The 14,955-nt window shown below is 48.8% G+C and overlaps 1 protein-coding gene across 1 annotated transcript in view; it reads right to left on the bottom strand.

The window, feature by feature from the left end:
• Window positions 1-13,806, bottom strand: part of SEMA4C (semaphorin 4C) — a 99,756-nt gene extending 85,950 nt beyond the window's left edge. The window contains exon 1 of the mRNA XM_032228988.1: window positions 13,698-13,806. The gene's annotated coding sequence lies outside the window, so the exon portion shown is untranslated. The remainder of the gene's footprint in view (window positions 1-13,697) is intronic.
• Window positions 13,807-14,955: the final 1,149 nt, after the last annotated feature.

Here is a 14,955-nt window from a genome sequence, read left to right as displayed (position 1 = left end):
TGAGCGTCCCTTCCTACCCAGACAGCCACCGTGTCCCAAGAATTTTACATATTACATGTCCAATTATGTAATTTTACAGTAAACAGCCAGGAGAGCAGCATCGTGCCCCAAGGACTGCACTTGGGGATACCCAGATTACAGTTCCCCCACACCCACAGAAATTCCGTGGGAGATTTCAAGCCGGTCCTTCTTCTCTCTCTCCCGCCATCTTGTAGGGTGCTTGTGAAACTGGGAAAAAACAGTTGTGCTCCTGAAGCAAAGGTATCAGTCAATCACTCCGTCACTCAAATGAGTAAATTGGATTATAACTTTGGATATAATCCATTGAAACCCCATTATGGGGAAAAATCTGCTTTGATATTAAAGCCATGGCCTAAAGACCATCCTGTCAGCAGGGGGGATAATCTGGGCTTAATCATTGTTTGTTTCCTGGAAGAATGCAACAGCCCCCAGCCTGCTTTAACACAGCAGATCATGCAGGCCAAGGAACACATAAGAAATAGGTAGCAGTGCCCCGCACAATACACAGACTATAAAAGGGATGTTGAGACTCTAGAAAGAGTGCAGAGAAGAGCAACCAGGATGATGAAGGGACTGGAGGCTAAAACATATAGAGAACGGTTGCAGAAACTGGGCATGGCTAGTCTAGAGAAGAGAAGGACCAGGGGAGACATGACAGCAGTCTTCCAATATTTGAGGGGATGCCACAGAGAGGAGGCGGTCAAGCTATTTTCCAAAGCATCCGAAGGCCAGACAAGGAACAATGGATGTAAACCGAACAAGGGGAGATTCAACCTGCAAATAAGGAGGAATTTTCTAACAGTGAGAACAATCAACCAATGGAACACAAGTTGCCCTCGGAAGTTGTGGGAGCTCCATCACTGGAGGCTTTCAAGAAGAGACTGGACTGCCATCTGTCAGAAATGGTGTAAGTCTCCTGCTTCAGCGGGGGTTTGGACTAGATGACCTACAAGGTCCCTTCCAACTGTGTTAATCTGGCTTTATTGAATAAAAGGACCCAGCTGTGTTAATCCCAGCTGTGGTCTTTGCAATGTCTAAGCGGGTCACAAATGCTGCTCCAGATGCTGGGCTGGAGGGATTTGGTTTGAAAGCATTCAAGAACCACTAAGTCTCACCAAAGGTGTCAGTTGCAGCTTCCATTGTTTTCCATTAAGGGAAACAGGAAATGTAGACTTTCCCAGGGTCTCTGGGGCAGTTCATGGCAAAGAGGTACAGTATATATATATAGAAATGGATTTCCGGAAAGGAGAAAGAGCTCAGCTGCAGCATTCTGTGAGAGATGCAAAGCCCTTCCGGCCAAAATCTACTTAATGTGGCCCGATCTTCCCTGTTGCACTGCTCATTCAGAATGAGATGCTTACAAATTCACAGAGTTGGAAGGGACCTTGGAGGTCTAGTCCAGGAGTCAGCCACCTATGGTTCTGGAGCTGCATGTGGCTCTTTCATCTCTCTGCTGCGGATCCCTGTCGCTGGTTGGCTCCACAATTGATAGGGCTTTTGGTTAAGACAGGTAGAGGAAAAATGATGCCGCGCTAGGAGGAGACTCTGTGGTGGGGGAACCGGACTTCCGGTTGGCTCCAGAATTGAATAGGGGGTTCTGGTTAGGACCTTTGTGGCTCTTTGAGTGTTTAAAGTTGCTGACCCCTGCCATTGTTTTAGTGATGGTTTCAAGTGGGCTTGTTGCAGTCGTGAAATTCAATTTTTTACTACCGGTTCTGTGGGTGTGGCTTGATGGGAATGATGTGGCTTGGTGGGTGTGGCTTGGAGGGCGTGGGCAGGGGAAGGACACTGCAAAATCTCCATTCCCTCCCCACTCTTGAGCCAGCCAGAGGTGGCAGTTGCTGGTTCTCCGAATTACTCAAAATTTCCGCTACTGGTTCTCTGAACTACTCAAAATTTCTGCTACCAGTTGTCTGAACTACTCAACATTTCTGCTACCGGTTCTCTGAACTACTCAACATTCATGCTACCGGTTCTCTGAACTACCCAAAAATTTCGCTACCGGTTCTCCAGAACCTCTCAGAACGTGCTGGATTTCACCCCTGGTTTGATAATCTCTGCTATGGCATGTTCTAATTTATTTCTCACTTTTATTATTTTCATAAATAACTCAAGGTGGTGAATACACACAATATTCCTCCTTCCTCTTTCCCCCAAAACAACTATTTTGCAAGTTGACTTAGGCCGAGAAAGAGGGACTGTCTCAAAATCATCCAGTCTGGTTTTCATGCCTAAACGGAACTAGAACTCACTATCTCCTGGTTTCCAGCCTTCAACACTAGACCAAACTGGCTCTTCTCACACTCCACAGCCTCCCTGGATGCTCATCCATTCACAAACTGGAAAACCCCCAGGGAATGAGGTCTGGGGTGTGGGGGGGAGACAGAAAGCAGATCAGCCAAGGAGGCTGCAGAGGTCTCCATGTTCCAGAGTAGCCACAAAAGACTCTGAGCAATTTCACCCTGATTTCCCATCGCTGGACGGAATTTCAAAAAAGTAAATTTGGGTTCCTTGGATCGAATGAGAACAGGGAGAACCAAATACCAGCGTTTTTTGCCTGCAAACCCCCAAACCCTTCTTCTTCCCTGCCCCTTCATCCAACTTTTAGGACCCAGCTTTAGCAGAAGCAAGAAACAGACTCCAGGCCATGAGCTCCCAGCAGAAAGGCTGCAAATTAAGTTGTGGAAAGCAATCTTTGTGGCACAAAACACAATGAGCAAAATCTTCAGAAATACGAACTGTTGTCTCCTACGACCACCACTCCCCTTTCCTTCTATTTATTCCCCAGGCAGGGAGGGGCCATTCAGCAGCCACGTTTGTTTTGCTTCCCAAGTTGACTCCTCGTTCTCCGTTGTTCACCTCTCCTAACTGCTCTGCACATACGTGCATCTGGAACAGGACCCAGCTGTTCTTCCTCCTCACTCATCTCAGCCTCCAAAGGCAGCTGCTTCTCCAGTGGCTGGAAAATGCTTGGCAGCCCTGGCTCTATCTCTGCATCCGACTCAGAGCCTCTATCAGAGCCTTTCCCAGTCTCTAGAACTGGCCCAAGTTCTTCCCCAACCTCCTCATCGTTTGAGTCTGCTTCCAGCTCCGCTGGCAGGGCACAATACCAACAGCAGGCAGGAACTCAATCAGAAAAGCTGATATCCGACGCATTAGATTACAGATGATAGAAAAGAGGATCTGGGCAAGCAGCATTAGATGGGAGATTATCTGCCTGCGAACAATAGAACGCAGGGAGTGCAAACAATTAAATTAGAATTCATTTGAAAGTGCCAGGCCGATTGTGGAGCAAATGCCCGAAGGGAACGAGAACTGTCATTTAGAGCAAGGCAGCGTGGGTGGCCAAGGCACCTCCTGCAGGAGAAAGGGCCTCCTACATTAGAGAACCAGAAGGCCCTCCTAAACCAGTTACTGTAATAGTGGTTGTCCTTGACTTACATCCTTACACTTAGGCAAGAGAAACCAAAAGTACACCTGTAGACTGGGGGAAAACAGGCTTGTTAGCAGTAACTGTGAGAGGGATCTTGGAGTCTTAGTGGACGACTAGTTAAAGATGAGCCAGCAGTCTGCGGCGGCAGTCAAAAAAGCCGATGCAATCCTAAATCGCATTAAAAGAACGATTCAGTTAAGATCAAGGGAGGTACTAATTCTACTCTATAAAGCCTTAGTAAGGCCACTCCTAAAGTACTGCATCCAGGTTTGGTCACCACACTATAAAAAGATGTTGAGACTCTAGAAAGAGTGCAGAGAAGAGCAACACAGAGTATTGGGGGACTGGAGACTAAAACATACGATGAACGGTTGCAGGAACTGGGCATGGCTAGTTTAGTGAAGAGAAGGACCAGGGGAGAAAGGATAGCAGTCTTCCAATATTTGAGGGTCTGCCACAGAGAGGGGAGGGGGGGTCAAGCTATTTCTCAAAGCACCCGAAGGCCAGACAAGGAACAATGGATGGAAACGGATCAAGGAGAGATTCTTTGATGGCACGGAATTCCTTGAGGGCATGTGGTTCTCCTGAGTTCCGGTTTCACTGGCAGAGGGTTGCAGGAGGCCGTGGCAGCAGAAAATGGAGCTCAGGAGCCTCTTTTGGCTCTGGCAGAGCACTCGGGCCACCACTGGCACCAATAGGAGTGAGGTCAAGCCGGCCAGGTATATCCTGCCACCCCCCCCCCAGGTCAAACACAACCCTGATGCGGCCCTCAATGAAATCGAGTTTGACACCCCTGGTTTAGAAGAAGCATTTTGTCTGCTCAAAAGGGCTAAAACCGGTTTAACAAAAGGCACAGTGGATTCGGCTCTAATCTCCCAAAACTGAGATGGTTCTTTTGTTTACCTGTGGCTCAGAACAAAGGAGAAAGCAGAGGAAGGAAAGGAATACTGTGAGAAGAAACCTTTAGCCAGAGTATTGTAAAATCTGGAGGTAGAAGAAATCTAACAAAGAAAGAGGTTTCTCTCTCTCACTCTCTCCAAATCCTTTATGTGGGGGAAAGCCACGATTGAATGTCAAATAGCCAAAGGACAAGAAACCAGAGCATACTGTTGTGGCCTGCCAGTGGCCAGTGGAACTGGCAGCAGATTCAGACAGGTTGGGGGGGGGGGGACCTGGGCCAGTCCTGGAGTCTGTGGATGGCTCTGATGAGGGCTCTGTGTCGGAGGTAGAGAGAGGGCCAGAGCCGTCTAACAGTTATCAGCTGCCTTTGGAGTCAGACATCAGTGAGGCAGAGGAACAGCTGGAGCCTGTTTCCAGTGTGCACATGTGCAGAGCTGCCAGACGAAGGGAAGAGCTAAAGAACAGGGGGTGACTTGGGAGTAAGGCTACAGGCGGACGATGAATGGCCCCTCCCAGAGGAAATAATAGAGGAGCAAAAGGGGAGTGGAGTTTGCAGGAGACAATTCGCTTCATTGGTTCGTGACTCTCCGAGACTCCTGGTCAAGTTGTGCAGAGATCGGCCTGGGAGCTCTCCAAGCTAGATAAGGTCTGTGACTGTAAATCCTCCCTTGAAAGACTTTGCTGGATGTGAATGAGCAGAATTCAGAGTCAATTGATAAAAGGGGTTTTTGTCGGGACAAGGAGTTTGCTTCCTGCCCTAGGGAAGCCTAGGTCAGAATGCATACAGATGTGGGGGCTCTGCCCCAAACAGGGCAAACGGAGTGTGCTTTCAACCGGGATCCCGAAAAATGAAAAAAAAACTGGAACTCTTTGGATCAATGCTGAATTATCACATTCTTTGCTGCGGGAAGCACATCTGCAGGCCCTTCCTAAAGCAAAACACGCTTGGCCTCCCCCTCCATTATGCCCTCCTGCCAATGCAAATTTATATCGCGGCTGGCATTACAGGTAGTTTCAGTTTACAAAGACAATTGGGACCAGAGTTTTTTGTTGCTAAGCAACCAGTTGTTAAGTGAGTCCAATAACTGAATTCAGAAGTTGTGGGAGCTTCACTGCTGGAAGCTTTCAAGAAGAGACTGGGCTGCCATCTGTCAAAAATGGTGCAGGGTCTTCTGCGTGGGCAGGGGGTTGGACTAGATGACCTAGAAGGTCCCTTCCAACTCTGTTATTCTATTCTATTCTTTCAGTTCAGCCCGGATATAGAATACTTCCTAGTCCCAAAGGCCACTTTGGACCTTGTTCTCCAACAGCGTCTGAGTCACCAGCTCCAAAGGCCTAAAATCCAGGGCACTGACCCAGCTGCCATGCTGGCACACGCCAAAACGAGGTCAAAAAGCCAACGCCACACCGCAGCTCTCTTCCTGCTAACCTGGCCGGAAAACGGGCCCGGGGCCTGGAAAGAGTCAGAGAGACGGCTTCGGCTGCATATGTGTTTTGAAGTTGCAGAACCACAGCCCTGGATGAAAGCAGTCGGCTCCCAGCCACTCCGCCCCAAAGGGAAAAACCGCGGAAAACCGAGATCAAACGAGAGCTCCGGGGATCAAGGGACCGAGGCAGGCAGGATGCTGAGATCCCAGTTGAAGGAACGTGGCTGCTGTCCGCCCCTTCCCTCTGCTCCAGGGGTTGGGGAGGGGAAGCTAGTCCTGCTAAAATTCACTTAACAACGGTCTCATTGAACAATGGCTCGATTGGGGTCCTAACTTGAGGACTAACTGATTGGGGTCCTAACTTGAGGACTAGCTGCGTTCTTTAAATAGGCAATGGAGACAAACGCATGCCCTTACATAACTCTTCAAGATGGAACAAGTTGATTAAAGAAGGGGGGAGCCCACCGTTTTTTAAAGTTTTCATTCAGGTTTCCAGCTGTCAATATTTTGCAAACTGCATTCTTCTTTATTTCCCCAAATTAATTGTCTTATTATAGAATACAAACAACGCACGGAGGAAGAGAAATAAAACCCAAAGGCTGAGCTGCCTGTTGGCAGAAGCTGGAAACTGTGTGAAACTGGCAAATTCAAACTTTCCTATCTATCTATCTATCTATCTATCCATCCATCCATCCATCCATCCATCCATTCATCCTCTAGCTCTCTCGCTCTCTCACACACGCACATACAAACACCAGTCATCAGTTCTACCTGTGTCTGTCTGTCTGTCTATCATTTATCATCTTTTTCTATCATCTATCATCAATTCTATCTATCTATCTATCTATCTATCTATCTATCTATCTATCTATCTATCTATCTAGTATGTATGTACGTAACTATCCATCCATCATCTATCATCTCTCTCTCACACACACACACATCTATCATCAATTCAATTTGTTTCTATCATCTATCCATCTATCATTTATCATCTTTCTCTCTATCATTGATCATCAATTTTATCTATCAATCAATCATCTATCTATAATATATTTATGTACGTATCTATCTATCTCTATCCATTCATCCATCCATCCATCCACACATCATCTTGTACTTGTACTTGACGCCTCTTCACCCATCGTGGGTATAGGCGACTTCCATGGAAATTTGACGCCACTGTTTTCGGTCCTGGGCTAGGGTTGTCAGGTGGTGCAGCCAGTCGCTATTATATGATTTTACTTTTAGCGAGAAGGGCCTGCTTCCCTGTTTGTAGCAATGTTTGCACATTGAGGCAACCGATATTGTTTAGCCCTAAAAAGGAATGGATCATCTATCATCTCTCTATCATCTATCATAAATTCTGTGTCTATCACCTATCCACCCATCTATCATTTATCATCTTTTTCTCTCTGTCTATCATCGATCATCAATTCTATCTATGTATCTTTGTATCTTTGTATGTATGTACGTACATATGTACGTATGTACGTACATACGTACGTACGTATGTACGTATCGGTCTGTCTGTCTGTCTATCTATCTATCTATCTATCTATCTATCTATCTATCTATCTATCTATCTATCTATCTATCTATCTAATATATGTATGTACATACGTATGTACGTATCTATCTCTATCTATCCATCCACCCATCTACTCATCATCTATCATCTCTCTCTCATCTATCAATTCTATCTGTCTATCACCTATCCATCCATCTATCATTTATCATCTTTCTATCATCTAACATCAATTCTCTATCTATCTGTCTATCTGTCTATCTGTCTATCCATCCATCCATCCATCCATCCATTATGTATGTACATATCTATCTATCTATCTATCTATCTATCTATCTATCTATCTATCATCTATCTATCTATCTATCTATCTATCTATCTATCTATCTATCTATCTATCTATCTCTATCCACCCATCCATCCATCATCTATCATCTCTCTCTATCACTCTCTCATCTATCATCAATTCTATCAACTCTATCTGTGTCTATCATCTATCCACCCATCCATCATTTATCATCTCTTTATCATCAATTCTATCTATCTATCTCTCAATATTCAACATGATTTCTAGTATAGGAATGAACAGAAAGTTGTTTGCACTGTATGCTTAATGCTAGAGAGGAGATATATCAATAAGAAGTTGTCAAGTGGGCCTCTCCACACTGGGTTGTTGTTTTCATTTCACAATTTATGCTTTTATTTTTCTTGGTTTCAGGAGTCGATGGGCAGCCCAGAAGTTTCATAAAGAAATAAAAACAGATAAATGCCCTTTTGTTAGGGCGATAAGCTGCCCAGAATTCTGTTTCAGAAAACGCAGCCGCGTAACTCTTTTAAACGAAAATAAATAAACGAGTGAAAGTTGAATTATTTATGCCCTATGAAAAAAGCTTTGCACGCACTCCCACACACCCCATGTGGCCTCCTCACTCCCGCTTCCATGGGAGCCTGGGAAGATCCACGCAAGAAAGCAGGATCCCAGTTCCTTCTGACTTCCAAGAAGATTCCAAGAAGAAAGGAAGATCAGGAAGGGGATAAGCAACACCAGAGCACAGAACGAAACAGGCTGTGACACAGTTTCCCTTCTCCACCATCCTGCCTTGTATAAACACAACACTGAGCACTGATACGCCCGTATTAATTAATTTGAAAGCATGACCGCTCTTTGGCTCCGCTCCTCCGAGTCAGTGACAGATTGGAAAACCTCCAGGAACACGGACGGAAAGGATGGGAAAATCCATTCTCCTCCCACTCCTCCTCCCCCAAACATCACACCCAGCGGCTGCTCAGCTCTCTTCTTCCTGATTTGGAAAGAAACAAGGATGGGAGTAGAATAACAGAGTTGGAAGGGACCTTGGAGGTCTTCTAGTCCAACCCTCCTGCTCAGGCAGGAAGCCCTATATATCATTTCAGGCAAATGGCTGTCCAACATCTTCTTAAAGACTTCCAGTGTTGGGGCATTCGCAACATCTGGAGGCAACTTTTGTTCCACTGATTAATTGTTCTCCCTGCCAGGAAATTTTTCCTCCGTTCTAAGTTGCTTCTCTCCTTGATTAGTTTCCACCCATTGCTTCTTATCCTGCCCTTGGGTGCCTTGGAGAATAGTTTGGCTCCCTCTTCTTTGTGGCAACCCCTGAGATATTGGAAGACTGCTATCATGTCTCCCCTAGTCCTTCTTTTCATTAAACTAGACATACCCAGTTCTTGCAACCGCAATGTTTTAGTCTCCAGTCCCCTAATCTTCTTGGTTGCTCTTCTCTGCACTCTTTCTAGAATCTCCACATCTTTTCTACATCGTGGCGACCAAAACTGAATGCCGCATTACTGTGGCCTTACTAAGGCATATAAAGTGGTATTAACCCTTCACGTGAACTTGATTCTATCCCTGTTTGTGCAGCCTAGAACTGTGTTGGCTTTTTTGGTAGCTGCTGCACACGGCTGACTCAGATTTAAATGGTTGTCCACTAGGACTCCCAGATCCCTCTCACGGTTACCACTATTCAGCCAAGTACCACCTATACTCAGTGGTGAAATTCAATTTTTTTAACTACCAGTTCTGTGGGTATGGCTTAGTGGGTGTGGTGTGGGCATGGCTTGGTGGGTGTGGCAGGGGAATGTTACTGCAAAATCCCCATTCTCACCCCACTCTGGCGCCAGCCAGAGGTGGCATTTGCCGGTTCTCTGAACTACTCAAAATTTCCGCTACCGGTTCTCCAGAACCTGTCAGAACCTGTTGGATTTCATCCCTGCCTATTCTGTACCTGTGCATGTGGGCTTTTTTTTCGTTCTGGATCCAGAGCAATCCCTGAACTCCAGAGTTGGTGCAGTTCATTTTCCCAGCCCTGCACATCTAAAGACTTCCTGGTGGAGCCCAAGAGAGCCATGGATCTCTTCTCTGCACCCAGCAGAATACTCAAAGGTACCTTGCCTCTAGACATGGAGGCTCCATTCTCTGCTATTTGCAAAGGACAACTCTCTGCCATTCCTTCCAATCTGTTTTTTTAATAATAATAATAATAATAATAATAATAATACACCAGACATCACACTGGTTGAGAAAAATAAGGTCACAATCATAGACATCGCAATACCAGGTGATAGCAGGGTTGCCGAGAAGGAACAAGAGAAAATCGCAAAATACCAGGACTTAAAAATTGAAATTCAACGACTATGGCACAAACCAGCAGTGGTAATTCCAGTGGTAATTGGCACACTGGGTGCTATTCCAAAAGCACTGGAATTACATTTAAAATAGTTAAAAATTGACAAAATCACCATCGGTCAAATGCAAAAAGCCGCACTGCTTGGATCTGCACACATATTACGAAAATACGTTACGACCTCCTAGGCCCCTGGGTGGGGCCTGACTAGTAACCAATGCCAAATCCGGCGAAACAACTGGCCGCTGTGATACAAGTGTATAATAATAATAATAATAATGGAAATGACTAGTCACTGGCTCACGCAGATCAACTGCTGCTTGCCGCTTTGAAAGCTCCCATTGTCTACTCTGGAGCCATAGCTAATGAGATTCCAACAAGCCTAAGTTTAATGGGAGAGATTTGCTTCCTAGCATGCAGGCTAGAATCACGCTCAAGAAAAAATCATAAATCATCCATCATGAATCCTCCACTGCACAACACTCCAAACCAGGGATCCCCAAACTTGTAGACTTGTGGACTTCCAACTCCCAGAATTTTCCAGCCAGCATAACTTACTCTCTTGTAATTCCTTTCTCTGCAATCTCTCCACTTAGATCAGAGATCTTCAAACTTTTAAGACTGGTGGACTTCAACTCCCAGAATTCTCTAGCCAGCATCTGGCTAGAGAATTCTGGGAGTTGAAGTCCACCAGTCTTAAAGTTGCCAAGTTTGAAGACCTCTGCCCCAAACCATCAGCTCACTGAACCACAAACTAGCCAGCTGCCTTGTAGAGGATCAATTACAAAGAGCTTTGCTGGCACATCTACCCATGTGCTGCCCTTCCTTCCCCCACTAAAGGAGAATTATTTGTAGCTTGGCTGTTTTCTTGCAGATGTTTCATGACCCAACTAGGGAACATCAGTGCTAGAAGGGACTGGGGTTTGTAGAGAGGAGGAGGAGGAGGAGGACTGTGGAATCCTTCGTGTTCTCCGAGCTTCTTTTCTTGCTAACATTTCATGACTCAATGAGGGAACATCACCAGTGCTAGATGGGAGTAGGGTTTGTGGAGAGGAGGAGGAGGACTGTTGGGTTCTTGGTGCTCTCTGAGTTTGGCTATTTTCTTGCAGATGTTTCATCAGCCAAACAAGGTAATCTCATCCTGAACTACAGCACTGATGATGTTCCCTAGTTGGGTCATGAAAGGTCTGCAGGAAAATAGCCAAACTCAGCACCAAGGACCCCAAAGGCCTCCCCCTCTTCCTCCCTTCGAGCCCTGATGATGTGACCTAGTTGGATCATGAGATGTCTGCAAGAAAACCACCAAGTTCAGAGAGCACCAAGGACCCTTCACTTCTCCCTCCCCCACAAAAAAACCTTCACCTGTCTGTTCTTCCCATCTAGCATGTGTGCATGGCACAAGAGCAAAATCCAGTTGGATCATTTCAGATCAGCTGGCAACTTTTTCTCAAAGGCTCAAAAGGAACAAGACTGCCAGGCGGAGGTGCGTGCATGCGTGTGTGTGTGTGTGTGTGCGCGCGCGCCTGTATGTTCTGGCCGAGGCAACACCTTGCAACAGCAAAAAAAAACTACACTGAACACTGGGTGTCTCCCTGCCTTTGTACTTATGTAAACAAACTCTGGGGAATCAATCGGTGTGTCTGGGAATTACTTACTGAGCCAAAAGAGGGAACTTCGACATAAAAGCGGAGGAAGCAGAGAGGATGGGGAGAAAAAGGAGCCACATGGAGGGGGTGTGTAACCACCACCACCCCACCCCCGCCGCCTGCGTGCACAAACAGAAAAGCATTCCATCCGAGCTCCCTTTTCAAAGGTTTACACAAACACCGTTGGGCTCACCAGCTGCCCAATTCTGGAGAAAAATGAGCCGAATGCAAAAAAAAAACAAAAAAAACCCCCTCATCTAAAATAAGAATCCCATGGGGGCAAAGAGGGGAAGCCAACTGATGGGGGTTTTCTTTGAAGAAATAAATCATGGCCTCTCTTAACAGGGCACAACAGGAGCAAAACAACAGATTCCCCAAAAGCTTTGAGTTCCTGAAAGCCACAAATGTTTGCTAAAAAAAAACTGTTGAAGATCCTTTGGAGACCATCCTTGGCACATCCATGGTGGAGGGGGGGGATCTCCAGGAAGAGATCTGGCAGTGGCTTCCCCCTCCACCACTCACACCCACACCTGTGGAAGGGCGAGGCCTGGGGGTCCCAATGCTGCAACCCTGGAGTGTGGCTCCAGGCACTGCCAACCAACCCGCCTCTTTTGCTCCAGGAATAAACAGGCCCTTTGCCAAGTTCTTCACACACACACACACACACAGAAAAGCGGGTGTAATTTTTGCAAAGAACAGGGCAGAAAGTCAGCTGGAAGGTGAAATCTGATCCGGAGCAAAACAGAGCAGAGCACAAACACAGGAAGAAGAAAAGAGAAAGCAAAGAGAAGGAGGGAAGGAGAGAGGGAGGGGGAGGGGAGGGAGGGGGCAGAGCTGTTTTTCTAGCAAGGTAGTTCCTCTCAAACGGTGTTTCCTAAGTGGGGGCAATTTGGTTTTTTAATGGGGGGGGATTTCAACCTTGTTCAAACCAAGTTAGTGGGCTTTTAGGCGCTCTCTACAGGAGTAGAGTTCACTTTTTGAGTAAAATCAGAATTATATGTAAGTGGGGGGGGGCATCACGATTGTAGAGATGCTTAGGTGGGGCATGGCCCCAAAAAAGGTTGGGAACCACTGCTCTTAAAGGACCAACACACACAACACAACGCACACACGAGAAAAAAATCATGCAATACCACCCCACCCTCCAAATGCCAACACAAATTACCCAGAAGGGGTGTGTGTGCGTGGAAAGGGCGCTGGGTTGGACTCTCACCCACCCGAGCCTGAGTTGCGCCACCCGCCCGTTGCAAAAGGGAGAAGCGACCCCAGCCTTTTCGGAGCTGCCGAGCCACGTTCGCGACCCGCTTGCTGCTCGCCTTTCTTTCCGGCCAAGCTCCGGCGCTGGCGGCCGGAGTTCCCGCAAGGAGAGGAGGCGGATGGATTAGACCCCCCCCCCACATGAACGGCTCCCCCGCGCCTCTTTCTTTTCCCTCCCCCAGGCGGAGACCCCCACCGTCCTCCCCCTCCCGAGAGGCAGGGCTGGGCGAAGGGACCTCCCTGGGGCTTTGGGGAGGGAAAGGGGGTGAGAATGGGAGGAGGACCCACTAGGCTCAGCCTCCCCCCCCCCCCATGGGGCTCGGTTCCCTTTGTCTGTCTCTCGCGCGCTCCTTCGCTCTCTTCCCCCTCATCCACCCCCAGCCCAGCCCGGTAATTAATTTCCAATCAGAGCTCCGCTTCGCCGGGGAGGGAGGGAAGGAGAATGGGGGGGGCTGCATGGAAAGCGGGGTGGGGGGGCAAGAGACGCCCCTCCCTCCAACAATTGGAGGAGGGGGCGTCGATCCCACGCGTGGCCGAGGCCAAGGCGGGGTCTGGGGGCGCTGCCACCTGATGGGGAGGGGTCCCTCCCCCAGGAAACTCCCCGGAGTTGGCAAAGCCGGAATGGGGAGGGGGGTCAAAGGAAATTCCCCCTTTTTTTTTCTTCCGGGGAGGGAGAAGACTGCTTTTCTTCCCTATCTTCCCACCTCCCCTCCACTTGGGATTCCCAGCCTTCCCTGGAAAAGTCTCCCCGCCACCGGACAAAGCAAGACAATAGCCCCCGTTGGCTTCCCATTCCCCACCTGGCGGCTCCGGCGCTCGGCTTACCTTTCAGGCAGCGTTTGGGTTCCTTCGGCTCCGAGAAGGAAGGAGGGAGGCAGGGAGCGTGGAAGAAGGAGGATAGGAGGGAGAAGGAAGGAAGGAAAGAAGGAGCGTGGAACCAGGAGGAAAGGAGGGGGAAGGAGGGAGGCAGGGAGCGTGGAAGGAGGAAGGAAGGAAAGAAAGAAGGAAGGAAAGAGGGAGCGTGGAACCAAGAGGATAGGAGGGAGAAGGAAGGAGGGAAGGAAGGAGTGTGTGGAAGGAGTAGGAAAGGGGGGAGAAGGAAGGAAGGAGCGTGGAAGAAGGAGGAAAGGAGGAAGACAGGACGGGTAAGCGAGCCCCCAATCACATCCCGGGCTCCCGGGGGGCTTGGCGCGAGCGACCACTCCCGCGGCGTGGACCGGGCAAAGTTGGCGAAGGGGCAAGTGAGCTGGCCCGGCGGCGACGGCGGCTTCTGCTGCTCTTCCCCGGGTTGCCTCTCGCTTTCTTGCTCTCTCTCCGCTGCGTTGCGCTTGGCTGGGCGAGCGCCTCCCCTGCCTTCCCTCCTCCTCCTCCCCTCGGCCGCCCCTTTGCTTTCCCCTCCTTCCTTGACGTCAAGACCGGGCGGGAGGCTGGAGCAGAGCCCGGGCGGGCACGCGCCTCGCTCCGTCCGACTCCCCTCTCCACTCCCCCAGCAGAGCAAACCCCGCTGGGGTCCCCCAATTTGGAGAGGACCCTCCCCTGCAGCCCCCTCCCCACTCCAGGCGCTGAAGCCCGGCTTTTGGGGGGTGGGGGCTCTGGAGCATCCCACCCACCCATCTTTCTCGGGGCCGGGCCAGTCCGACGGCCGCTCTCTCTCCCCCCCGCCTCCTGCGGCCGGAGGGGGAGAGAACAAAGCCACCGTTCTCCTCCGCCATCCAGGCGTTACGGACTCGCCATGCAGGCAAGGCGGGCGCGGCTGGCAGCGCTGCCCTCTGCCGGGCTGAGTGGCACCGCTTGACTCGCCTTGGGGGACCCCGGGGTTGGGGGGGGGGTTCCCAGCTCGGGAGAAAGGGAGCCCCGTGTCTCCCGAGCGGCGTTCACACGTGCTTTTGAGTCGTTTGGCGCCGGGAATCCCAAACGTGTTTTTTCCTCAACTAGTTTCTGGGTTTTCTTTGAAGACGTTTCGCTTCTCATCCCAGAAGCTTCTTCAACTCCGAACTGGATGGTGGGGAAGAGCTGAAGAAGCTTCTTAGAGAAGAAGAAGGGAAACATCTTCAAAGAAAAAACCAGAAAGTCCAGTTGCCTC

The sequence above is a fragment of the Thamnophis elegans genome, chromosome 13, assembly GCF_009769535.1.
Source record: "Thamnophis elegans isolate rThaEle1 chromosome 13, rThaEle1.pri, whole genome shotgun sequence".
Lineage (NCBI taxonomy): Eukaryota > Metazoa > Chordata > Lepidosauria > Squamata > Colubridae > Thamnophis > Thamnophis elegans.
This window is presented reverse-complemented; position numbering and strand designations above follow the sequence as displayed.